Below are 25,170 nucleotides of genomic sequence, written 5' to 3'. Positions count from 1 at the left end.
TAGGACAAGTTGACACACGCAGACAGACAGGACAGTCACGCACACACAATCCCCCACAGACAAACACACACAGACACAACAGTCACACACACAGAGTACAGTCAGACACACACACGCACACGACAGTCAGGCACCCCCACAGACAGACACACACACACACCCTCGACAGTCAGACACCCCCCCCACCGCAGACACTCGCCACGAACAAACACACAAGCGCACACACATGCACAGAGGACAGGACCCTCGGATGGACACCCCAACACACGCCACACACACCGAGGCAGGCAGGACCATGCGAGGGACAGACCCCCCCAACCCCCCACACACGCAGGCAGACGGGGCATTTGCCCCCCCACCGCCTGCCCAGCTCTGCCAGCACCTGTTTTTGGGTGCAATCCCCTATCGCTGGGCAGCGATGGGGCTCCCGAGGCATCTAGTCCAGTCCCAAATTGATCGTCCGCCTCCAGCCCGGGCTGCTCGGGTCCATTGCGTGGGGCCAGGCCAGCGCCAGGAGGGGACCGCTCCGGAGGCCCAGGCCACGGCAGCCCCGTGCGACAGAGCTGCAACCACACTGCCTTTCCCCAGACACGATGCAGCGCGCCACGTGCCCTCCTGACACCTCCGGGTAAACCAGGCAGATGCCAGGCGCCCGAGCAAAGTCCTACAAGAGAAACGGACAGGATGGAGACACACAGGCACCGACAGGAGCGTCCTGTTCACAGCCCGCACCATGCCGGCGCTCCAGGGAAATGGACCCGACGCCCTCCAAAGCCGCACAACGGGCAGCTGGACACGACATCCTAGACCAGATGGCCAGTTCAATCCAGGCCCGATTCCGCCAAGATTTGCATCAAAACAATTCTCTGTTTTTGGCCTCAGCTGCTTTTCTTCTGATAATTGTTTTATCCACTGCTACTTAACACAGTGATTCTCAGCTGGGGTGTTGGACAGGATCCTTTTGCAGTCACATAGCTGGTCCAATAAAAGATACCACCCACAAAGGTCCTCACTTCTCACACAACTGAGCTATGCTCCTCGCTAGACACGGACGCTTCATTGTGGCATCCGGGTGTTGCCAGGACAAGGATGGAACGGAAATCCTGTCTGCCTTGGAGAGCCTGAGAGGGACACCCTGGCTCGGACCTGGCCTGGCCCCTGCTTTGTGGTCTGATTGCATGTCAGCCAAAAGCCCAGCTGACCTGCCTGGCCCAGGACAGGAAGGAGCAGATGAACAAGTAAAACCATTGAATGAGCCTTCCCCATCCCCAGGATTGCTCCTCCTCGTCCACTGCTGATTCACTGCTGCTGTGGAGCATGATGCCCTTTCTCTCACTTTTCGGAAGCGCCGTATGGAAAGACCAGGCAGACCATCCTTTTCATTTCTCATTAGCCTGCGCATCATTCTTCCCCGCACTGCAGCTTAAAACCAGCTGTTTTCGCTCTTTGGGCATGTATCTGGGGGCCCTGGCTCATGACTGTGGCTTTTTGACACAACAGTAATAAAAGTAAATAATTACATTTTGACGAGTTTTACACAAGGGAACTCCCACCACTTCCCTTGGGAGTCTACGGAGTGATTTACTCCTGTTGCTAATAACACAGATACATCTTTGCCTTTTTGGGTTGAGAGCATCATCTTATTTTCCGGACAGAGATAATAGCTCCATTCGATCATCTCACAAGGCAGCATCAGTAGTGGAGAAAAAGTTGAAAGAGTGATCGTAAGGATTTACAGCCAGATGCATTTCCCTGGCAGGGTGATATTCAGTCTGCTGTTTCCCTTTCCTGATCGCAGCCCTTCCTCTGCTCACTTCTATCAAATTCTGTCTTTCCACTCCTGTTTTCACCAGCCTTGCTCAAGTCATGTTTTCCTCTAGGTTTTCCTCTAGGTCTTTTTCTCTGCTTTTCTTTCATTCTCTCCGGTTTTCAGTATCTGGCTGGAAACACTGCCCTGCATTGAGTGCATTGTGTCAGGTACAGTCACACCACACAGCCTTTCACAAAAGATTGTTTTGCTTCCCTTCTCTTTAATGCAATGTCCATTCATAAGCAGTCACACTGGCACAGCCTGTTTTGCTTATGACCCTGCTGTCCTGACATTGCCAATCCTGACCGTATATGTTCCACCATTACTGCCTCCAGCTTTCCCATGTCCAGCTGCATTTCAAAGATTTGCCCTCCCCAAACATTAGTTTACCCTTTTCCAAGCCAAGTATAACCTTATTATCCTTACTATCTGATCAACTGTACATGTTTCTAAAACTTCTTTGAGCTGTTACTCTGCCCTGCCCACCCTCTGCACTTGCTCTCTATTTAATGTCATCTGCAACTTTTCTAAAAAGTGCACAGAATTAGGTGTGCAGAATATCTCCTGGGATTAACAAAAAAAACCCATACTCTGTAGGTATCTGTACGGCTTCATGACTGCAGTGTCCAAGGATTTCACAATCAGGAGTGTGCTTTATCCTTATGAAAGCCTGTTTTGCATGTTTGCCAAGTCTCTTGAGCCCCAGTCCAAAGTCTCTTCACTAGATCATCCAGTCTCCTTAAGCTGCAATGTATTCCAAGTGGATGCAACAGCCAGGGCATAGAGGGGAGGGGAGATGAGGTGAGCTAGGAGCATAGAGGTGGGGTAGACAAGACACCGAAAGAGATAGAGGGTGAGAAAATGCCAGGTTTTCTGAAAGTGAACTTGTGTGGGCAGCAGCGTGTCAAGGTCATCTGAGTACAATAGCTGCTTACCTCACACTCATCTCATAATGGTTTTGAGATGAACTGAATAAGACTGATACATAATTAGATCATTTAGAACAGATAGATGGCTTAATTCCTGCCTTTTTCTTCTTTGAAGTCATCCATTTGCATGTCATCTGTTCTTATCTTGAAGCTGATGAGCATGAATTTAATGATGTCATACATTTTGCCTCCTATTCCAGTTCAGACTCATTAGAAGTTATAGCCTAGGATCTCAGAACAAGCATAAAACTGCTAAAAACGGGGGTGTCGAACTCACCTTGTGTCTGGAGCCAGATGTGGCTCTTAGGGGACTCCTTGTGCCAGGTGTAGCCCAGGGCATGAGGAAGCTGCAGCAGCTCTGGCTCCAACCAGGAGCATGCAGCAGCAGTGACAGCAGGGCATGTGGCACTGCGTCCCCTGTGTCACAGAGCTGCCATGGTCATGCACTTCATGCAATGGCAGCAGCTCCAAAATGGGGCAAGTGGCAGGAGCTGGCAGTCAGGGCGGCAGGGCCACTTCAATGACAAGAGGCAATGCAGCTGTAGGGCAATCAAAGCTGTCAGCCCTCACTAACCCTACTGCTGCTGATCACCTTGTCCACCAAGGCCAAAGGACCCTGCCAACCCCACACCTTCCAGTGGTCTGTCGGTAATCTGGTGGACAAGATAGAGCGGCCCCATGGCCTGGGTCTGCCCTGCAGGACATATGTTTGGCATCCCTGATTTTAAATAACCCTGCTGGTGTCTGTTTGACAAATCAGGCCTGTTAAATGCGGAGAAATCTTGCATTGTGGACTTGAAGGTGTCACAAAACACCTTGTGCCTGACCGGCAAGTCTTGCTCCTACATCAGGGTCAGATAGATTGCCCAATTAGGGGTCAGGAAAAAAAAATTGGGGTCAGGTTAGGTTTAGAAGGAGCTTTTGGAGGGCTTTTTTTACCTTCCTCTAATACAGGAACCTCCAGATAAAAATTCCCAAAGTAACGCTCTTTGTGTTCTCTGCTCTTTGCCTTTGGCATGCTGTGGTGTAGCTTTTAAAGTCTTTGGTTTTTAGGGAGTACTTAAGAGCATCCGGCATGCAGGAGAGACTGACCTAGATGTTCTTGGTGACCCAAACCTAATGTCTATTATACAGCTGGCATGTACACGTTTATTAATGTGCTTTTGCTAATGTACATTAAATTTAGTACCTCCATTGTGAGGTACTAGAATGGGGCAGGCAAAATGCAGCCCATGGGCAGATGCAGCCCACCAGGCCATTCTACCTGGCTTGTGGGGCCCCTAAAAAATTTAGAAAGTTAATATTTATCTGCCCCTGGCTGCCTGTCATGCAGCCCTCAATGGCTTGCCCAAACTCAGTAAGCGGCCCTCTGCCCAAAATAATTGCCTGCCCCTGTATTAGAAAAAGATGCATTAGCTTATTTTAGCATGCATTAGAGAAAGGGCACTGGGTTTTTTGTGACACTTTAATGCACATTAAAACAGGATAATGGGCATTCAAGCATATGCGTAGAGGGGCCCAGTAGCCTGCCGTTGCAGGGTACTTTACTCAGCAACACAGGTGGTCCCTTCTGGTTCTACCTTCCTGTGGTCCACAATCCTCGACTGATATATAGCAGGATATATAGAGAGATAGATAGAGAGATAGATTATTTCCTATATAGATATATACATCTATGTACCTATCTATCTCTCTATATATATCTATCTCTATATAGATACGTACATCTATGTACCTATCTATCTATCTACTGATCTATCGATTGATCTATCTATCTATATATAGATGGATCTAGATAGATAGATAGATAAATCTATATATAGATCAGTGGAAATGTTTCCTGGATCCATTTACATCAGCTAACCTACAGCCCTTTTATCTCTTAATATTTTGCAGTCAGTATCAATATCTTGTAGTATTCTTCTTTCCTTCTTTTCTTCCTATGTGAGGTCACTGCCTAGAGAGACCTGTTGGACTGGCATGCGTAGTTAGGGGGGCTGGGAATCACGTGAGTGCTAAGGCGCATGTTTGACAACCCAGAGGTTGCACATTTGAAGGCCACAGCAGAAATGCTCATGGCACAGCCCTGTCAGGTTCCAACAAATCTGTGAATGCCACTAAATGCCTTGTCGCAAGGACATGAGAAAAGAAACGCACAAGTAGTTGATGAATATTTGTGGTGGGAGTGAATCTGCATCCCTCTCTCATTCCTCTGTTCATTCTTTGAAGGCATCTGTTTGCATGTGGTTTATTTTTATCCTGCAGCCGATTGATTGGTGCATAGATTTAATTGTGCCATGTGTTTCACCAACAATTCCATTTGGCATCCATTAAAAGCTGAGCCTAGGGTGCTAGTGAGTCACAAGCTTTTTTAAAAGTCCATAAAATGGGCAAATACCTCTTTTTCTTCAGTTTATGGTGTTTGTCTTCCTGTTTGTTGAAAGCAGCTGTGGCACAAAGGTATGCTCAGCAGTCTACATGCGGGAAAGGATCCAGCCTGTCTCTCCTGCATTGCGTAGGTAGCACAGCACTTTGCCACTGATGCTTCGGAGTTATTTATTCCCGTTGCTAGTAACACAGATACATCTTTGCCTTTTTGGATCGAAAGCATCCTCTTATTTTCTGGACTGAGGTAAAAGCCCCATTCAATCATCTCACAAGGCAGCGTCAGTAGTGGAGAAAAAGTTGAAAGAGTGATCGTAAGGATTTTCAGATGCCCACCATGCTGGTTTTCATCATTTTAGTTGACATATTATCTGGGCTCCAGAATTTGTAAGTATTGAGTAGTTGTGGGACAGTCTAGTAAGTTGGACAATCTTTAAAGGGTTTTTCTGGCAGGGGTGGGTTAGCAGTTTGTTTCTCCTGGGGCCATAGAGGAGGAGACAGTAGAAAGATGGCTCAGGCCAGGCCCAATGAGATGCAGTGAGGTAAACAGGGAAGAAAATGGACCTTGAACCTCATAAATTAAATTCCACAGACATTAGTAAGGTAAAAAAGATGATATCCTAGCAGGTGGAGGAGCAAAAGAAAAAGAGGGTTCCTGAGAGTAGCAGATCAGGTGAACGTGCCTGTCCAGGCATGGCACCAAGGTGCTTGACTAGATTAAGTTAACAGAAGGAATCTAGTTCTTTTAAATTTTATTTTGGGAAAACAAGTCAAGAGTGGAGCAACAAAAGGACAAATTCTGTAGAGAAACAATTCACTCAGCGTCTTTGAAGGCTAAAGAAGATCAGCAAAGTTTTTCAGAAGTCAGTTGTGACTATCAAGGGGCCTGATTTCTGGGCTATAAAGGCTTAGCATTTTCATGGTCTCAAAGCGAAAGACCTCTTCATTTCCAAGCCAACAGGTGCACATTAGCTACAAATTCAGTCCATAATTCTCTTATCATTTGCCGTAAGTTTGTGGGCTTCCTGGATCTACGATTTATCTATTCCGAATTCCTGACTGCTTATTTTTTTCAAATTACCCAACAAGTTTACTGAAATCTTGCTAATAATATATTACCAAACCCTCAATAAGAGACGCTACCTCATATTTGGAGTCTTGCTAGAAACAAGTCTGAAAGAGAACCTCTTACTGATGCCAAATAAAACCCGAGAGCTCTGAATATGAAATCTGTGGAGTGAAATAGGAGAACCCGTGCACCAGCCCTGCTTGCAAGGAGAGAGCATCACAGCATATCTCATGAAGCAGTGCATGCCCACTACAATTTAAATGTTACAATTAGCCTTTAGAGCTGCAGAGCATGAAAAAAGGCAGAGGATCTACTTTGCTCCGTAGCTGTTACCAGCTGGATCAAGTCCTCAGTGGGCAAAATGCCATAACTTGCTCATTAAGCAAACTTACTTTCATATTTATTGAATCTAGGGCTGGCAAAATGGGCTGTGCTGACAGCACTGGAAAATCTGTATTCATCAACAGCACAGAAGGCTCTTGAGATTCATGGAGTAGGTAGCACAGTCCCAAACTTCCTGATTTTTGACACTGAACCTCCCTGGCAACAAAGCAGTTAGATTAGATTTGCAGCATGCTTTGTGTTTAGTGAGAATTGTTCAGATAATATTGCATTTGCAACCTTTTATGTCCTTTACGCTGATGGGAAGGAGTTGGGTGAATGTGTTGGAATAGGGCAGCATTCCTTTAAATAGTTTATAAGTTGTATAGCTGCAATCCACTGTGTTGTGTGTTTGAGAAGCCACCAAAACCCAGCCACAGTAATAGAAGCTATATATAGCTAGGCCTATGCATCGTCTATTTAGTAAACACACTTACTGGCATCCCACTGCGCCTGTTGTGTGTATTGAGAGAGCCCCTCTCCGAATGGGAGGCCAGCAGGCTGTCTGCACCAGTGGCTAGTACTGGATATTTGAAGGGACAGTGCAAGAAACCCCAAAGAGGACAACCGTGGAGCAACCACTTCATGGGAGAGGTTTCTTCCCAACTCTTATCACTCGGTAGCTTGCTTATTCCCTGAAAGCAATTCCTGCTGGGTCTGAGGTGGCTGCGGGGCTGGCACCCCCAACTTGTGCACTCGTTGGCAGAGGTAAGTGGAAAGCTCCAGGGCGTCCGGCATCCCCAAATGGAAGACGTGGACACTTCAGAAAGTAGGAAGGCCACTTTCTCCGTGTCTCAGAGCTGGCAAAAGGGCCAGAATAACAGCAGGAGATGTCCCGTCTGCCAAGGAGACGAGCACACAGCACTAACCACCGAATCCTGCTTTCCTTAATCTGCCTGAAAGCTGAGGCAAGCCAGGGGAACTTTACAATTGTTTGTGTCTGCCCTGAAACAAACTTTTTGGCCTGTGACATAAACACTCATCTGGCGTGCATGGTTTGAGTTTCCGCATATAAAACCTGCGTGGGCGTCTGGATGTGTAACGTAGACGCAGTTCAGGATGCAAACAAGCTACATTCAAGAGCTAAGCAACGATGGACTGGAAAAAAAAAGGAATACAAGCAACCACATGGCCTGGAGCTGTACCATCTTGGGTGGGGATCCAGCCGGATCTCATTTATTCTCAAGAGCCACAGTGCTGGTCAGCTGTTAGATGGGAGACCTTTAAAGAAAACCAAGCGGAAATGGTCGCGGTGATTCAGATTCTTCCCCACGAGGCAGGACACGAGCCAGAACGTGAGGCGGAGCTGTAATGTCAAGAGATGTCCTCCTTTAGACACAAGCAAAACTCAAGCTGCTCGGTGTTTTGCAGCTGGCGAGGTCCAGGCTCCTCTTTGCTCTTCAGAAAAGTAGTGGCTTGGTTTCTTGAGCATTGTTGGTTTCTTGAATATTGTTATTTTTGTCTCTTTTTGGTCATTATATTTCACATAACACAATTCCCTCTGCCTCCTTGGCTCACCTTAAACTTAAAACTAGGGCACTGCCTTAGGAAATGGAGTGGAAGTTCAGGTAGGGGAAGCAAATTGATATGCCTACAATGGACAAATCCAGGAAATGGGCTTTCAAGAGGCCTTGGTAACTGGGGCCTTTAACCCCCTGTAACTGGACAGAAAGTTGCAGCAGAGCCAAATGGCTGCAGGAGGGTGCAGAGGGCAGCCTATGGGGCCAGTGAGACCCCTCATGGCCAAGGAAAGGACAAGAGGCCATATGCCCGGAGTATAAACCAGGCTCCTGGGCTGGAGAGGGCTTTCTGGCCTGGGTCTCGAAGAGAGAAACAGTCTTGTGGAGAGTCCCATGAAGATTAGTAGTTTATATGCTGAAGTTTGCATGGCTGAGAGGCATGTGAGTGGCCAGTACCCTGGGCCATTGTGGGTGCCCAGGGAAGGCGTCGTAGATCGGCAGCTTAAGACTGCTTAGGGCTGCAGACCCCAAGAGGGACTGGTCACCAGCAGAGACTGCAGGCCTCGGGAGAGAGAGAAAGAGACAGATAACTGGGGCTAGAGGGAGAGCCCCACTCCGAATCAGAGCTAAAAGACTGGGCCAGACTGGGGGCCCATGTTGAGTTGTGAGGAGTGAAGCACCCCGAGGCTCGCTCCGGTATGCAGAGGGCAGCCTCCCATATCCATCTTTATTTCCAAGACAGTTTGGCAGGCAAGGACAGGGCAATACCCTGGGAAGTCCGAGTGAAAGCCCACCAAATGCCTATGATCTGAAAGCATGCAAGCGTGTTTCAGAAAGCAATGGCAATTTCAAAATAAAGCCATTTTGTGTGCAGTGGTCATTTGCTGGACAACGTCATAGTTATAAACAATGGGTACATTTGACACTGCTGCCATCAGTGTTCCCCGCTGCTGTGTAGCTTTCCTGTTTGTCACAGACATCGAGCGTGGGTAGCCATTTGGCCATTAGTTTCTGAAACACCCTCGTATTTAAAAAAATCACGGCAATTCACAGCCCCTATTCACAAATCTGCAACCATAAAGCAACAGGACATGGAGGGTATGATCTCACGAGGTCCCTTCCAGCCCTAAACTTCTGTGAATCTGTGAAAGTGAAGTGGATTCTGCCTTTTAGGGTATTCAAGTGGCCATAAACTACCCTGACAAAATGAAAATACCAGGCTTGAAAATAGGTATTTCCAATTGTACTAACAAAAAGGACCAAAATAATCGGTGTTGTCTGTTCTCCTTGCACTCTGCACACACAGCTGTGGGGGCTGCCTGCAGAAACTGAACCTGCATAACACGCACGCAGTAGGTTTCTCATCCTTTGCAATAAATTGCTTCAAATGCTTTTCCTTTTAAACAGAAAGTACAAGTGTATGTTGCGATTATTTATTGTGAATTACCCAAAGAAGACGTTCTGTCCTATATCTCAGATGTAAAACACAAGAGGTAATTCAGTGGTTGCTATAGTGCCATAATTACACATTTGTATGGAACACTTAGTCATTTCATGGCGAGAGTGCTTGAGAAAACTGGACCTACCGCCATCATTTTATTTTAAAGCATTTACTATTACATACTTTTCTGGTGCATTGAAATGAGTTCATCTGAGAACATCTTCCTCTTTTTCAGGAGCTGCTTTGACTTCATCAAAATGCATGGTTTCACTGGAGTCCTGACCACTAGGTTTGGGGGGGAATTTCATAGCTCAGATGTCTGGTTTCTGGTCTGAGGTTTCCAGTCCTAGAGGGTTTTGAACCTTGGAGACTTCAAAACATAAGATGATGTCCTCTCAAGTGGAAAGTTCACGATGCTGGGACTCTTAACCCTGGCAGTGACACTTTCACCCTGGATAGCTTTGGACACGCTGTTTACAGACACTCCCTGTTGGAGACACAGAAATGAGACAGTAAAGCCAACCTGAGGATGCCCTGCACCACAGCTCTCCAAAACGCTGTCCGAGAGCAGCGATGCAGTGGGGGCCATGAGAATGGCTTCACTGCCTTATTTTGGGGGTTGCCCATGAAGCATTGGGTGTGAGCGGCAGGGGTGGCCTTCTCAGTGGTGCTCTCAGGAGCATTGCAGAAGCAGTATAGACATACACCCTTAGTGCTAGAGGCAAAGGAGGACAGAGGTGCTGCCAAATTAGATGCTACCACTATCTTCTGTTGAGCTTCTGGGCTCCAGAGTGGAATCCAAACCCCAGAGCTAGGTGCCAGGCTCCTCATACGGTCCTGGGCAGAGGTAGGCACCTCAGCAAGAAGGTCCAAAAGTCCCATGCACTGGGCGGGGACCTGCCTAGAAATAGCCAGTAGGAAACTTTAGGTACAGCGGGTATCTGAGTTCCCACCTCTCTCTGAGACGGAGGCACCCTCTGATTGGGATCCTAAGCCAGGAACCCCTTCCTAAGGGGAGGCACAAGTATTCACTGAAAGGACAGAGGAGGCCTCATCGTTTTTAAGACACGGCTGCCAGAGAAAGAGGTGACGCCTGCCTTTTATATACGATCTCAATGGTTAAACACCTTGGCTCTTAACCACGGGATGTGGGAGACCTGGGTTTAAGCCATCCTCGTCCTGAAGGGATTGAAACCACCACACAGGAGAATGCCATGGCCACCAGGTTACAGGCTGGGGAGGGAGGCACTCTTCACCTCCTCCTATTGAAGCTAGGGTTAAATGCAAGCCAGAAATACAGAACTCATGGGCCAGAGAGAGAGAAAGCAAGGAGGAAAAGGACCCCATAGCCTAATGGTTAAGACATGCAGCTGCGATCTGAGGGATTGGTGCCCCTGGCCATGCTCTCCGGGTTATTTCTGGGGGAGTTGCTTTAGCTAGCGGCCACTTAATGTAATGCATCAAGAGATGACAAGAGAATCGAACCATTTGATCGCCAGCTTTTTCCACCAGAGATTTCTATACATGACATTAAGTAAGTTGGTAGTGTAAGAGTTATGCTGTAGGTGTGATGACATTAGTTGAAATAAAATGACAGCTCTTTAACCCTGGTTGGCAGCCAGCCTAGGAGTAAAGTCCTGATAGACGGACAAATGGATGATCTCCTTTGCTCCGGCCGCTCCTGCAGCCAAGCTGGCTTTGGTTGTACCGGCACCTGCCTTTCCTTTGGACTAAACCAGCAAGGCCGAGTGAGGGACACCGGTGTGTCGGCAGCTCGGTGTCTCCATATACACTGCCCAGGCTTTTGCACCCTGGAAAGGTCACTCCAGCTTCACATTCAGCGAGCAGATGTCTCACCCGGAGTAACTATATTGTCTCGCGGGACAGAAAGATGCCTACAAATGCTCTCATCAGGTTAGGTGTGCTGGAAGCATACTTACTGGATGGAGGTGTGTAGGGGGCTTGTGCACTGCTTAATGCGTCTGTGGTGAGAGACGAAAGCCAAGTTTTTAAGACAGGGACTGTTCTGGGCATCCCCACAACAAAACTGCAGGTGTCCAAAGGATCTTCCCATCAAAAAGGAAGTTGCCTTACGTGTTCAGGCAGCCACTGAGCAGAGCTGTTTTGGATCACAGTTGTGGCACAGATTTAGATTTTCTTTGGATCTGCCCCGTCCCTTCTTTTTGTCCCTGAGCTAACCCATCTAAAAAATGGTAAAAGGTAAAAACAGAGGTAAATAATTAGCCACCCACCTGACAGGGAAGGAGGGAGGGAGGAGAATTTAGGGTGAGTTGGGAAATGCTTCAAAGAGGCAGTGCTACGTCTCATGACTATTATCAGGTGGGCCAACATGGATCTCAGGAAGTGAGGACCTTTCTGGGTCTTATGAGAAGAGCTCCTACAGGAGCCTGCCTGAATTACTGGCATCTGGTCTGATTCTTTCAGCTGTTCAGGTCATCCCTCTGGTGATGGTACTCATCCTCTTGTTTGCTGGCAGCTGATCATCAGGTCTGTTGACCATCTGTAAGTCACTGAAAGAGGGTGAAGAATTGTTAGCGGCTAACAAACATTGAATTGTTAATACTGCCAGTCATGGGATGGAATTTGGAAAGAGACAATTAAACTGAGTATCAGGGAAATTCTTCCTAATAACGAAATCTGGCAGACTCTTTAGGGCTGGGATCATATATGTGTCTATATAATAGTCGGCACAGCAGGATAATAATTCTAAGTGATGCCTCTGTGCACTACTGTCCCAAATACTAAGCAGCAGTAGACTGAAATCATTTTAAATGCCCCAAGCAATGGGACTTCCACCAACTTCCTGTCGAGATGCTGTTGGATGCAGACAACACGCTTGCAAATACAGTGCAGACTAATTCAACTCTAATCCAACAAGGAATGAAGCAGACTTGACATGAAAGGAATTTTACCTCTCTGATTTCTCTGATGCTGCATGTGGATGGACTTCTAATAATTCTGTCTCCTGATCATAACAGATGAGATCTCAGTCATGCTTCTTTGAAGTTAAACAACTCGGAGCGATGGTGTTTAAGAGCGTGCTTTTTCAACCAGCGCTTTCTCTCGCTTGTGCTCCTGTCTGCTCAATTGGAAAGGAGCGCCCTGGAGCCTTCCCACTTGAATCTGAAAACTACTGGTCAATCGGTGCTTTCCCCGTTATGCTAAGAAACTCTCACTGCACCCGCCAAGCCTAGCCCTGCAGCTCTGCCACTCTCATTGATGGTGAGGAGGAACTTTTTTCCCTGCTGGGGCTGTCTGACAACTGACCCCACACTCCTGAGGCCTTTTATTTCTGTCCTGGTGACAGGCATCACGATTGTAGATCCGCACACCATTTCAGTGTGTCAGAGGATGACTCTTCCCACCTGTGTCACAAGATCCTTCCTATTTCCTGTTCAAGTGGGAGTTCAAGCAGGGAGGTCACAACAGCTGCCCTTCCTGGCACTGGCCCGCTGCGTCTCAGCAGCTGACTCCTCTTCCTCCACCGAGTGCCCATCACTTCCCCCCGGCCTGCGCCCTGCATGCATGTGCACAGGGCTGGCTCCAACACAGAGCCCAGCCCAACCTCCGCAAGCACAATATCTTACTGATACTCACTGCGCTTCTCTGCAACAACCTCCTGAATGGCTGCACCGGGAAAGCGATGTCCAGGCCTCGGACACGTAAGCACTGAGGTTTCTGGGGAGAAGCATCTGTTGGAGCTGCCTACATAGCTTGCCTTTGCTGTCCTCCAGTGTCCCCTGAGGACTGTAGACAAGGGGGAGCAGCCCCAGCTACCCTTTTGTTCCTTCCATTAAGCACAGCATCTATTATTAGACTGAAGTACCAGAGGGAGGAAGGAGCCTGAATAGTGCAGATGCACGCAGGCAATCATCTTGAAGGACCATTGCACCTAAGGTAAGTAAAAGGGTCAGGTCCTATTCTGCCTCGTAGGCACGTAAGTGGACATAGGCGCTATTGCGATCCTGTTCCGCCCACTGCTTGAGCCCCTGAACGAAACAATGCATCTCTTTCCATCAGGCACTATCCTCATTGGGGGGATTTGGTGGTAGCTTACAAATATATCAGGGGTCAGCTATTCATCAAAGCGCCCCAGGGAAAAACCAGGAGCAATGGTCATAAACTCCTAGAAGGAGGTTTCAGGCTGGATAAAGGGAAAAAACTTCTTCACGGTTCGTGTGAGCAGACTCTGGAAGAGACTCCCAGCCAAGGTGGCGCAGACACCTACCCTGGAGATCTCCAAAAGGAGACTGGACGCACACCTTGCAGGGGTTATTTGACCCCAGCGGTCTTTCCTGCCCTGAGCAGGGGGGCTGGACCTGGAGATCTCACGAGGTCCCTTCAGGCCCTAAACTTGTGTGAATCTGTGAATCTCAGCTTTAAGACTAAGTCACAAAGAGCAGCGAGGACAAGGAGGACATGACCACACATATTTCACATTAATGGATTTTCAGGGACTTAAGTAGGGTGAGGCAGGACTTTACAAGTGCACCCTAGGTCACTTAGGCACCTAATCAGAGGAATAGGATCTGGTGCTGCCTGCCCAAATGGATTCCCACAGCTGGGGACCGGCAAGCGGGACTTCTGCCCTCCATCAGAACTAAGGCAGTTGGTTCAGAGGAAGAAGCCCTGCTAGCTCACATACATGGACATCAGTAAAAAGCATTGACACTGTACCAGGGGGAAGCTGCCGACCATTTTTATATTTTGAGTTGTCTGTAGAGGAAGATGATGTCTGATCTCCAGGGGCAGCAAAATGTCTTTGCCATCAACCACGTATGAGAATAAAAAAGGGCAATGCACAGTGTCAGCGCTCTTCCTGCTGGGGGTCTCAGTAAAATGAAAACCTTCTCAACTCTGCTGCTTAGTTATAGTATTTCCAGGTAGACAGGTTAATGCCTGCTCTTATTTCATAGCTGCGAATCCTCAGTAAACTGAAATCTGAGCTCTTCTGGTGTCCTATAAAACTGCTTCATTTCCTGCCTGCTTCTGTTTTATGGTAAGGAGGTAAAAGTGTTGGCAGGATTTGTAGGAAACACAGAACGGGGGGAAGGACATTCTCATTTATCAAGCTGACTCAGCCAGGCAGACTATCCACTGCGCTCAGGCCCCACGTAAGCGCTTCAAATAATGCACAAGAGGTGATGGGCCTTGTTCTGGCTCAGTGCACAGAGGTGAATTTTGTCCACAATGGAGTCAGGATAAAGTTTCCATCACTTGTTTTCTCCCAGAACTGGCATCCTTAACCATAAGCACCGAGTACGTGCCTGGCCTCCTCCGGGAAGAGGGTAGGGTGACCACCCGTCACTAATTGGGCAGGTCAGTCCCGACATGGGAACATCGAGTCCTGGTCCCGGGCTGCATGACTCTGGGACAGCATTTGTCCCGGATTCCCAGTATCGTGCAGGGATCCGGGTTTTTCATTCACCACTGAAAAATGCAGGAAATAGCGGGTTTCCCTTTGCAGGCTGGCAGAGTCCCAGCCTGCAAGAGGCTGTGGGGAGCCGGATACAGGGGGTGCCACGTGCATGTGTGTGCATGCATGGGCACGTGGCCAGGAATACAGGTCCCCCAGCTGCCTAGAGGTTAGTTTATGGAGGGGAGGCAGGGCAGATTGAGGCTCCCACAATGAAGAAGGGAGTGGGGCAGAGGTTTGGCCTGAGGGTGATGCCCAGCCAGGGCAGTCCACGGGGCCTATGGCCAGGGCAGGGAGAAGGACAGAGCCACAGGCAGGTCATCCATGAGGGCAAGGGAGGCCAGTTCCCTGCTGCTGCATGCACTTCTGGGGAGGGTTGAATTGGGGGGGGGCACATGCCCCCCAGAATTGTGCATGGGACAGGAGAAGATGCAAGTTGGTGGGGCACCCGCTGCTCACCCAACAGCAGCGGGGGTGATGGTGTGGAGTTGTGCCCCTCACTGCTGCCGGGTGGGCAGGGGGCACCTCAACACGGCGGTGCGGCCAGTGCAGGGCTCCCAGGGGGAGGGCAGCAGGGCGGGGAGCCCTGAGCCTGCGGTAGGCAGCCTGTGTTCACCCCCACCCTGCCACGTGCTCTGCTTCAGCTGTGCCACTGGTGGTGGGGGGGCATCAGCTTAGCCCCCTCCCAGCAAAAATAAAATTCAGCACCTATGTCCTCAACTACAAACGACTATCACATGACATTTTCCAACTGATTAGTGATGAAGTAATAAGGCAAATTGGCACTGAGCTTGCTGTCACCCCTCTTTATATCCATATTGTTTTCCCGGTAGAGTGTTTTTTTTAAGCATGATGACATTTGCTTATTGTGTTGAATATGAAATAAAGTGAATTGGGGCAAACTCGGGACCAGATGCATGTCCTTCAAAGCTGCTACCTAGCTTGAGTCATCATTCAGCCAGACCCTGATCCAGCAAAGTACTTATTTTAAGCACGGGCATAGTTGTGTTGACTTCTAATAACTTTAAGCACATGCATTGCTAAATCAGGGCTGGAGGGAAATGGATCCATAAGCAAGCATAGAAACAGCAGCTTTCCTCTATTTAGACAGGATAGAAGGCTCCATAGTTAGGAATATTAGGACTATAAGTGAAGAAACAAATATAACAGGTCTCCGTCTATATAAAGGATATAACTATCTTATACAAGTTTCCCTTAATGAGCACATAGACTAATCATAAGAAAATAAATGATCAAATCAGAGCCATCAAGGAGGTAGACAGTTGTTAGTACCAGAAACGTTTTCTACTCACTGAAACTAAACTCACACTGCAGAACTAATTATGAATAATGATTTAAATATTTTTTCATTTGACAAGCAACACTTCCATTTTACCTATTTAACAGCAGCAACTTAAACACAGACATTTCTAAAGGTTTTGGTTGAGCTAATTCCTTTCACTCTGAGCAAATTTTTGGATTTCTTTGAAGCTCTTGAAGACAGTTGGGTACAAAGGTATGCTAGTATACCTAAGGTCAGTGGTCCTCAAGCTTTTTGGATTCAAGGCAGCCCTCCATACCTTTTGCAAACTCAGCACCAATTTAAAAAATGAATGTATATATATCAGTGCTTGCCTCCTTGCAGAGAGGGCGGGCAGTGGGGGTGGGACAACAGCCAGGCGGGAACAAGCCTGAACCTGTACTTACCTGCTTAGCTTATCTGCTTATTGCCTCACACTTTGAAGCACCCTTTAAAGGATCTGGCAACACCCTGGGTGCTGCAGCACCCTGACTGAGAATTGCTGTCCAAAGTTTGGGCATATCCAAGATTTTATAAAGCGGGTGTAGGAGCAGTTACCAGTGCTTTAGGGGTGGCTGCGCTCCCCCTGCCAGCTTTCTGTCATCATTGATATAGGTGCACTATGCTGTGTAAGCCATAACCAGGGGCTATTTTTTAAGTCCCTGAATAAGGTAAGGCCCACCCCTGACTTTAGGTACCTCTCTCTTCCCCTCTGCTGCACCGCTCCTCCACTCCCATTCTCTCCGTCATCCCTCACTGTTGTCCCCACCGTCCCAGGCTGACCCGGAGGAGGGGGGAGCTCCAGAGCCAGTCCTGCCTTGCTCCAGGAGACCTGGGCTCAGCCAGGGACAAGCAGCGGAGGCAGTGGCAGCAGGTGCATTTCCCTTTCCTGAGCCAGCTCCTGGGCTGGCAGCGAGCAGGGAGGAGCAACCCACCCACTGCTGCTGCTGTCCCTGGCTGAGCCGAGGTCCCTGCACAGCCTGGCTGCTGCAGGGCAGGAACAGCTCTGGAGCTCCCCCTGCCCCATGGTCAGCTGGGGAAAGCAGCGACAATCGGGGAAGGGAGGAATGGGACAGAAGGGGAGGTGACATGCCACGGAGCAGGGAGAGGGAGGGAGGGGGCAATACTTACCTGTTTTGGGGACTTTAAAAAGTCCTTGACTGCTGCTCACATGGTATAGTCTAAAAGGCAGGTGCAATCATACTCCTGCACCCCTCTAGATCCACCTCTGGCCTTAGGTATACTATATACGTATGCATGTATAGCTTGCCTGTACTATAAATTGAATGACCTGGTGTCTGAGAAGATAAACAAAATGCACCAAGCAACAACAATGGCAGTAGGAGACAAGAATGGAAAACTGCTTATGGAAAACAACACAATAACAAGAGATGGGCAGAGCATGCAAAGGAGCTCTAAAACTACAACATCCAAATGGGGCCTGAAGTATTTGACCACCTAGAGAAAGGAGAACCTGGAAGCACTGAAGAGGGAGACCCAGACATCTCAAGAGAAGAAGCAGAAAAAACCATTAGTAGCCTGAAGGATGGGAAAGCACCTGGGGTACACAACATACCTTCAAAACACTTGAAGATAGGTGACAGCATAAGCACGCTTCACAAAATTTGCAATGTGTTATGGAGGGAGAGGACTCGGCCAACCCAGTGGACCAAGTCAGTCATCATTGCCCTTCCTAATAAGGGGAATCTGCATCAATGCACAAAATACTGCACCATCAGTTTTATCAGCCATCCAAGCAAAGTACTTTTAAGAATAATCCTGAACAGACTCAAGCTTCAAGTAGAGACTGTGCCGGCAGAAGAGCAAGCTGGAGTCAGAGCAGGGAGAAGTACCACAGAGCAAATCTTCAACATCCAAGGACTGTGTGAAAAGTACCATGATGACGAAAAAGAACTTCACCATAACTTCATAGAGTTCAAGAAAGCCTTTGATAGTGTGGCACAAAGCACTTTGGCTCACGATAAAGAAGCGTAGCATCGGCAGTTCCCTGATAGACTAATAGAAGAACTTTACAGCAATGCAGGTAGTGCAGGGCTGGTCGACAACAGCATCACTGAATGGATTCCAGCTTCAACAAAAGTGCATCAAGGTTGCCTGATCTCACCATGCTTTTCAGCCTCTTCCTTGAGCAAATCATGTCAGGTGCCTTAGGGAATTTCACAGGAACTGTATCAGTTGGAGGGCAGAAGATTAGCAACCTGTGCTTTGCTGATGACATCGGTCGGATAGGAGGGACACCTGAAGAGCTTCAAGAACTTACAGAAATGCTAGACAAAACTGCTAAGAGCTACAGAAGGGAAATAAGCGCTGAGACAAGCCAAGTCGTGACAGCCTCAGAGATCACCGACAGCAATGTTGATGTGAAGGTTGACAACAAAAAAACTAGAAAGAGGAATAAGTTTTAAGTATCTGGGAGCCAGCGTCACAGAAGACTCGACATCTGAAAAGGAAATCAAGACCACAATAGCCATTGCCACCCGCCAACTAACAAAACTGAAGAAAATCTGGACAAGCAGCAATATGATATGGAAGGTAAAGTTGGATCTGCTGCATGCTGTGGTCATCTCTGTGATGCTTCATGGGTGCAAGGCATGGACACTTACTAAGAAATTAGAGAACAGAACTGAGACACTTGAAATGCGCTGCTTTCGGAGACTGCTGCATGTCTCGTACGCTGAGCACCGGACCAATGAGTCTGTCAAGAAGTCAATCAGTTAAGAAATGAGAACCTATGAACCGTTGTTGGAGGCTGCCGATGAAGGGAGCTGCACTGGTTTGGACACATCACGAGAAGGCAGGCCACCCTGGCCAACACCGTAATGCAGGGTGCAGTAGAGGGAAAGAGAAAACAAGGTAGACCCAAGACGAGCTGAGGAACCAATTTTAAGGACTGGATGAGGCTTCAGTTGACAGACTGAGCAAAGCTAGCCAAACACACGGCAGAGTACAGGAGGGTTGGTAGGTCGCAGTGGCCTCGGGACTGATTTGACTTGATCTCTGAGCAGCTTCCTTGATAGACTGAATATGGTTCTCTGTCATTGTAACAGCGATTAATCTTATAAAAATAGCGCATTTCCATATTTGTATAGGTAAGTGTTCTCCTCAATGGCCACCTACAGAATGAATCACCAGCGTTCAAAGTTAACATAAGCAGACAGCAGACAGGAGAGAAAGCCAACATGCATACCACATTTAGTGACTGATGAGTCTTATCAGTTTTTGACTCTTTTCCGCCTGTGGTATAAGTTTGGGCATCAATCTAGAAAAAATAACTCATTGGTTTGATCATTTTGCTCCTTTAGGGAGGTGAAGGGTCACGTAATCACTAAGTGACATCTGTTCTCAGTACATAGCTTCAATGGGATCCTGAGCTGCCTGCCAATGCTTGAGTGAATCTTTGCTGTGAGTTGGTTTTGAAATCTGTCTATCCTTTTATTAATGGAGACAGGGCCGTTTGTTACACAGATAAGCTTAAGGCACTTGCTGATATGATCCTGATGGCCAAAATATAGGGTTTTGCAGACTGCACGGTCTCTTTTATCTCACCTGTTTTCCTTATCTGCTCCCACACTTTTAAAACATTGAAGTTGTGCTATAAATTTACCTAGGTTTTCCTCTGTCATAGCATCCTTACCTGTTTAGGATACTAATTCTGTGTTTGAATCAGCAACTAGGTCTTGACATAAGGCTCATCAAAAAGATTCAACCAGGAGCTCATAGAAGCATTTCTCAGTTGCAATGATGCATCATCTGACCCCTGTGTCTCTGGCCTTTTAGATCCTATGCCAGGGTCAAGGTGTTAGTCTTCCTTAGAGACAGGAGACGCAAGCCTCTCAGGAGCTCATGAGCCAGGAGCATTTTACAGTTTATGTGCTATAAGGTTTGTGGTGTCACCTGAGCTGTGGTTCGCAGAAAATCCCTGAGAGTAAGGGTGCCTGTTCTGGACTTCAAATTTCAACACAGAAGAGATAAGGGCTGAATTGTGGAGCACCTGGACCTCCAGAACAGCCTCACCATGAGAAGACACCATATTCTGGAGATGACTCCTTGCTCAGAGCCACGAAAGGAAAGAAAATAACAAAGCTGAACAGGTGGCAAAGGCAGCGAGGTCTTCAACAAGCTGTGAGCTGGTAGGGAGCTGTATGAAATTGGTATAAACCTGGCCCAAGTCAAGACATAGATTGGGTGTGCTCAAGATGCACACGGGGCACGTTGTGTGAAGTTGACAGACGTCAGCACTATGAAATAACTGAATGTGCTTATGAGAATCAAACGCTGAACTTTTATTATTAAACCTGCTGTTGGCAATTGATTTATAGTTTTACTTTGCTTCCATAATATATTCTTTGCCGGCCAGCAAGGCAGCATTTGTTGGCCGTGTTGGCCATGCCAGTGTGCAAAGTCATTTTGTTTCTCGCTATATGTGAAGAGACTTGAAGAGACTCTACAACATGAACAGACATAAAGACATGGAGACAGAATCAAACTAAAATGTCCCGGGGTGGGGCGGGGTGGGGCTAGTGTTTAGTACAAGGCAGACCTCAGTCATCCTTACCTTCAGAATAAGCTCAGCGAAATCACTACATTTTCCCAATGAGGAAGTGGCAGGGGCAGTGGATACCACAGTATTGCTATTTTCAACAGCCAGACAAAACTGAGCAATAGTTTCAGCCCTGCCTCCTTGACATAGTTTTGCTTAGAGATGTGAGGGCTTACCCTGGACATGCATGTGGTCCCAGCACTCAGGAAAGGGATTCAAATCCAGGGAAGCAATGCTGAAAGGGAAAAGAAGAGTTATGCATTTCCACTCACTGCATAGGCATGCATGCTCCTCCCTGCTGGTCCTATATGCAGATATATTGAATCTGCATGTGCGAATCTAAAGTTACTTTCTGTTGAATCTGCAAAGGCCAATGCAATCCAGTTTTACTTTAAGTGTGCAATGTATTCTGTGCCTGCCAGTTGGGTGACGCTTTTTCCCACGCTTGTGGCTGGGGTCATTTCTTTATGACAAAACCTAACGGGGGGGAGTTACAGGAAAACTACAGTTTTCAAAGAAAATGTATTGGTGCAGGATGGTGGAAAAAGTGGGGAGTTTAGGATGTGATGTGGGAAAGATTTATAATCCCTGTCTTGTGCACCTGTTGGCCAACTTCCCTTAACTCACCAGGTCTTCCAGCTAGCCCTATACACACGGTGCAGCCTTCCTGAGCATCCTCACAAAGCCCAGATCTCATGTCTGCTTAAATCTCCCCTAAACACCTGCTTCTGCTGTGCTGCCTGTCATGAATACTACTAAGAGGTTACCAGGACTAAGGGCATTTAGGAAGCTATCAGCAGGAGAGGCACTAAAGCAAGTACGTCTATCTGAGGGCCTCCCCTTGGTAGGTTTGTGCCTGACTCGGCAGGTCTATGCTGTTTCCTTACCATACTCGACAGCGCTGGGCAGAAGCACTTACTCGCAACCCCCTAGCTGGAAGCTAGGTAGCTCCACTCTCACAAAGCAAGGCACTCACTATCTTTCAATGCATTTATTATCACAGCCTCCCTGTGAGGAAGGGAAGCACTGTGATCCACATTATACAGGTTGGGGAGGTGAGGCACAGAGAGGCAAGACGACATGTCTGCGGTCACACAGTGATGATGTTGCAAAGCAAGTCATTATACCCAAGTCCCTGGTAGCACTCAGCCTCCCTCCCTCCTGAGGTGTCTCTATGTCCAATCCAACAATGAAGATGCCCATAAAAAAAATGGAATATGTACCATGAAGAACTAACGAAGCTCTTTTGTATGTAGCTAGTGATACAAAACAGGTAGAGGAACACCAGGAAAAATATGCAATGGTATAACAAGTCGTGGACAAGTAGTGGGTGACCAGGGCAGCAACCCAAGGCACCTACTTAGAGGGGACCCATAACCAGCAGCCACCACTGCTGCTGAAGGGCCATCCTCACTGATAACCCAGCCCTTGCCACTGCTGCCACCCCGCAGGACACGGATCCTGAATGTAGCACCTCTGATATAACAGATAAAAATCAGGAGGACCAGATGACATATCCCAGATTTCAGCAAGAATAATGAAATCAATAGCAATTCTTTTGTAAGTCATGAAGAACTGAGTAGAGTCCAGAGAAATTGGGGATGAGATAGAGAATGAAACAAAGAACGATCTTGGGAAGTGCTGTCCCATAAATCTAACTTTGTTCTTACATAAAATAATGGGAAAAATAAATACATCTGTACGTACTGAGAGGGTTACTGGAATCATGAGCATTACACCGTAAGAGATGGTAAAGAACAAATTGTACGAGAGACAAGGGTGGGGGGCATTTTAACCTCAATTTACAAAATTAGTGGATGGAGAAAACACAGAGTTTGTCACACACCCACACGTTTGATATGGTGACTCACAAAACTTTACTGCAAAAATGAATTTGAGTTAGCCTGGATGTGAAGTACAAGTCATAAGTAGAAGTGATTATGAACAGCAAGATGCCAGACTGGGAGTATCATGAGGATCAATCTTAGATACAGTTTGAGGAGTATTGTTAATGATCTGGAAGGGGGAATGCACACTGGCTCAATGTGGAGATAATACTAAACTGAGAGATGTTGCAGGACAGAAAAACTTTTAGAGGGAGTCTAGAAATACAGGAAGCAAACAAACTGAGAGTTTGAGAGATGATGTGGAAGAACATCTACAGTGCTCTTCTCTTTGACTCATTTCTGGTCCAGGGCCCCACTATGGGAGTAGAGGGGGCAGAAACATGTAACACGTGAACCATTCCCAAATGTCACTGATGGGGAACCCATTTACAATTGTATGTGAAACACTGTGATGGCTAGCACCAGAGCGGGGCAGGGGGGAAGTGTGCACCCAGCCCACTGTGCCTTGCAGTTATGATGGGGGGTTCTTGCACCCATGCTTTGGGGGCTCTAGCGAGTGGGTGACCAGTGGCTGGTTGGTGGCGAGTTGACTTTTCTGCTTTCCTTTCTCCTGAAGATGAGTTCAGTAAAGTTTAGTAGCCTGTGCTTGCCCAGCCCCTGCAGTGCACGGGGCAGGGAGAGAGCTTTCCCCCATGCTTGTAGATTCCCAGGGGTTGGGAGGCACGATGAGGGGCGCAGTTGAGTAGGCAGTGAGGACACAGCTGGTTCTTAGATAGCTTTTATTAACCAAGCAGTGCAAGGGAGCTCATTGATAAAAAGTGCCAAAAAAGTGGGAAAGTGGGAGCAGTAGAGTTCTGGCCATGTACCAGAGTTTCCAGTTGCGGCAGCAGGGAGTGAGAAGCAATGCAGGGTGGGATATCTGGAGGACCAACCAGACTTGAGCCAGGAAACACATGGTATCCACACATAACAGTGACCCACTGCATTGTGAACTGGTTCAAAAGAGCACCCGATTTCCCAGGTATACTTTTGAACCATCCCAGGCACCAGTAAATCAGTTTAACAGGCTTGTGTGTCTGTCTGTTCCAGCTTTAAAATCGCATTTAAATCAGTCTAAGCGTTAAATGGATCCACACATACCAAAAAACCATGCTGCACTACTGGAGTGACTACTTGTCAAGTGGGATGTTACACTGAGGTCCTGACCACCTATGGTCACCAAGATCTCACACACTTTTTGCAAACAATGGGTGCTTATTTTGTTGCTCTGCCCAAATGCCAGGGAAACCATATTTTGCTGACATCACTTATTATATTTCAGTGGGTCCAGGTTTCTTGTTTTCCTGTCCAAGGCCTTGATTCAGCAGCCCATACATGCAGGTGAGCAGCTCCCATTTGGCAGAGAGAGTGTGTCATGGTTGGTAAGAGTAGCTTGGCTTTATGGCCTGAGCCCTTGGTCACTGTCCCTGGGGGACTTAGGAGAGTTGAGATCTAAGCTCATCTCTCAAAGTGCAAGGTTTGGGGAAGGCCAGAGATGCTGAGAGCAGGTTTCCCCAAGTCGTTGCTCGTGTAACCCTTCTGCCAGGCAGAAACAAGGCCCGGGTTCAATTTTGGCATCTAAATATATTTTACCTTGGCTCAAGTCCCCACACAAACCACCTGGGAAACACTAATGAATAACTAGGGTGTCCTGCATAAATAAAAAAAACCCTGTCCTCGCAAACAGTGTCAACACATGAGACAGATTTATTACAGAAAACAGAGGAAAACACCAAACACAATGTAAAACACAGCTAATTATAAGACAGTTTATAGGTTGCGCTGAGCCAGGGGAAGCTGCTAGAGAGGGTGGGTCCTTCAGCGGTGCAAGGGGCCCCTCATTGCTCTTGAAGGACCGGTAGCGTGCCAATCTTTGCTCCCACGGAGAGGCTGAATGTGTGTGTGGGGCATGACTGCAGCTCTAGACAGCATGCACATGCCCCGAACTTCTGGGCTGGATTATATGGCCTGGTGAAATAAAACTGCAAGAAAAACTCCAGAAGGAGCCAGATTGATTAATAGCTACAGCCAGCCCAACCACACAGCTTGACTAAAGCCAAGGACCATCAAAAGAAACAAGAGTGGGTGTAAGCCCGCTGTGCTCTCGGGAGCCCAGGGACCCCAGCAGCGAGCCCAGGACCCCCGACAAGCCCCAGCCTGCCGGCAGCTAAGCCGGGGCCCAAGGAGGGAGGGATCTAGCCAGCTGGGAGTGGGATAAGTGGATTGAGGAGGGTCACGCACCCCCTCCCGGCTCCCACTTCGGCCAGCCCCCGGGGAGCCGCGCGACCGGAGCCTTGCAGACAGACGTGCTCCTGAGCCCAGCGCGGGAGTTCGCACAGGAGGGCGAGCGGGAGGGCCTGAGGCCCTGCCTGTGAGCCCCCCAGGGTAGACAGTCCCAGCCATAGACAGCCCACCAGCGGCGTGACTCCTACTGCCAGGCCCTTCTCCCCCGGGAGGCAGAGGGTAGACCACAGTCTCCCTCCAGGGCAAGGGAGGACTCCGGGATCTCCC

This window comes from Crocodylus porosus, unplaced genomic scaffold, assembly GCF_001723895.1.
Source record: "Crocodylus porosus isolate Cpor-Errol unplaced genomic scaffold, CroPor_comp1, whole genome shotgun sequence".
Classification (NCBI taxonomy): domain Eukaryota; kingdom Metazoa; phylum Chordata; order Crocodylia; family Crocodylidae; genus Crocodylus; species Crocodylus porosus.
Note: the sequence above shows the minus strand (reverse complement) of the source record.